Here is a 2,896-nt window from a genome sequence, read left to right as displayed (position 1 = left end):
CACCTCCTTGATGTGTATCAGAGTCTTTCTTAACTCATTTATGTGGAAGGCATAAATTTTGTTCCCCATCCTCCACTTATTCCCCCTCCGACATCCCCCAACACACACACACACACACACACACACACACACACACACACACACACACAGGTAATTCCTTATGTCCTTGGCCCTCTCTCAACTCCTTGCTTCAGGAGAGCAAGAAAACAAGAAGAAAAGGCACCCCAGGCATGAAGCCCCTCTATCCTCTTGCTCTCTTTCCAGGCCGAATGCTTCCTTGGCCATTCTTGTCCCTGTGACCACAGGCTTATTTCCACCTGTGCTCTGGACACTTGCTTTGCTCCCTGTGGAGGAGGATCTCTTCTTTTCATCCAACATTCTCAAAACAGCTATTCTTTGTGACCCACACCAAGTCTCCTCCGCCAGGAAGTCTGCCCTGACATCACAATTCAACTTCCCTTCTGGTAATACCTGTTCCTACTTCCCAGTGCCAGGGGTGATACCTGGAAGCTCATTCCCAGACTCCCACCATTGTCTCAGACAAATTTTCTGGAGCTACCCATTGCCTACAAAGCAAAACACAGGAGAATACAGATTAAATGGAATACGTAAACAACGGATGTTTCCTTATCCACCTCTTTACATCCCCTTGTAAGGTTATTTGGATACGCCAGCCTACAAACCTAGTTTCCTGTGATCAAGAGCTCTCTACCCTATCTGGGTTATTCCCACGAATATTTCTATAAATCTGGAGAACGCTCACAGGATTCCCAAACACATCCCCATTTTGCGGAGACACATGTACTGTTCTCCAAGCTCCAAACTGCTTTGCCCTCTCCCTCAGTCTATCAGTATATCTGGTAACAGGCTCTCCCAAGGGGCTGCATACTGAAAAGTGTTAGTAGGCCTATAGTACTAGTAAGGTGTTAGTTAAGTAGTTAGTTAGTTGTTACTAGGCCAATAGACATGCACTGATTCCTTAGCTCTTTGTAACTCAGCTGAGACAGGGCTACACCACTTAGTCATGCCAACGACAGGTGCAACACAGAGACCAAACAGAGGGAGTAAAGGGATTCAATGTTCCTAAGCAGGTGGGGCTCTCCTCAGATTTTCTGTGCCTGGTCCCTTCAGCAGGGTCCCCCGGGATCGCTTTCTCCTGCATTCCCTTTTCAACAGCCATGTGGTAGAGCAGCTCTCACTCAATCCTCCCTGATGAGCCGACACTGACCATGTTGACTGAGGTTGGGCTGCCAACTCACTGAGGCCCCAGAAAGAAGTCCACAGTTCCTAAAAAAGCAGACAGAAGTTGGGGATAACCACCCTACCCACAAGGAGGAACCAGGCTCCCATGATCAGAAGGGAAGTTCAACTCCCCATTTCACGTAAACTTGCTTGGTCCTTGCATGATCAAAGAGTTCATTAAAACGCCCTATCCTAAAAACTGCAGTTTTCCTTCAAAATAAGCTAACTTCCTACCTACGGAAAAACAGAAAACTTACGCAAGAGTACTTTGAAAGCCCCACATAATAACCTCAAGCTCCAGTTTATCACATTTTATAACATCACTAAGAGCTATTTCCTGCTTGGGGAAGTCCATTAACTTTTCACCGATCTTTTCTCAAAATGACTTTAGTATTTTCTTTTCCAGAGTTGCCATCAGAGAAACTTGAGTGTGGAAAAAGTACCTGGATTGAGTAGTTATCTGTGATACTACAAGTTAATTCTAGTGTGTTTCCTCAGCTCCCAGTGCCCTCACTTCTAACCTCAGGTCATCAATTAGAGGTACCTGTTGTGCAAGTTACCATCGGTTCTGTGCGTGTTTGGCAGCCTCAGAGTGGTTGGTTTGTTTAATCACTGTTACTTATTTGAAAGGTAGAGAGAGATCTTTCATGAGTTATCTGTTGGATGACTCCCCAAATTCCTGCAACAACCTAGGCTGGGCCAGGCTGAAGCCAAGAGCTAAGAAACCCATCTGAACTTCCCCTGTGGGTGGCAGGGACTCAAATACTTGAGCCATCCTCTGCTTCCTCTCAGCACATTAGCAGGAAGCTGCACAGGATACGGAAAACTGGCATCACAACTGGCAGTCACTCAACCCACTGCACCACAGTGCCAGATTCTTGATATGTTATAAGTATCATTTTTTAAAGATTTTTTTTATTGGAAAGTCAGATATTGAGAGAGGAGAAGAGCCAGAGAGGAAGATCTTCCATCCATTGATTCACTCCCCAAGCAACTGCAACAGCAGGAACAGACCCAATCCAAAGCCAGGCACCAGTAGCGCTTCTCCTGGGTCTCCCACATGGGTGCAGGATCCCAAGTTTTTGAGCCATCCTCAACTGTTTTCCCAGGCCAGAAGCAAGGAGCTGGATGGAAGTGAGTCCACTGGGCTTAGAACCAGTACCCATATGGGATCCTGGCACATACATGGCGAGGACCTTAGATGCTAGGCTACCATGCTGGGCCCATAAGTATCATTATTTTTTTTTTAATTAAAACTTGCCAAGTGAATTGACACAGCTCTGTACTGTCTTTCAGTCCATACAGCAGGCTCACACACAGATTCCCTCTGCTCCTGGTATAGATGTGAAGGGGGGCATGTGACAATTTCTTCTAAAGCTGAAGATAAACCCATGTGCTCCAGCAAGTCCATGTCAGGATATTTGTCTCAAGGGAGTGAAGACAAATGTCCACGCAAAGGCTTGGCATGGGTGCCAAGAAGTGAAATGCCTCAGGTGTGCATGGAAAGGCAAATGGCACAACAGGTTAGGGTGTATTGACATCATGGAATATTGCTCAGCAATAAAAGGAAGAAACTGTTGATACTTGCAACAATAGAGCAAATCATGACATTATACAAGTCAGTCACAGAACAGTATGTCCTGCCTCACAGGTA

Source organism: Ochotona curzoniae, unplaced genomic scaffold (genome assembly GCF_017591425.1).
Source record: "Ochotona curzoniae isolate NIBS_2020 unplaced genomic scaffold, NIBS_Ocur_1.0 scaffold_3835, whole genome shotgun sequence".
Taxonomy (NCBI): Eukaryota; Metazoa; Chordata; class Mammalia; order Lagomorpha; family Ochotonidae; genus Ochotona; species Ochotona curzoniae.
The sequence above is the reverse complement of the archived record's forward strand: the minus strand, read 5'-3'. Positions refer to the sequence as shown.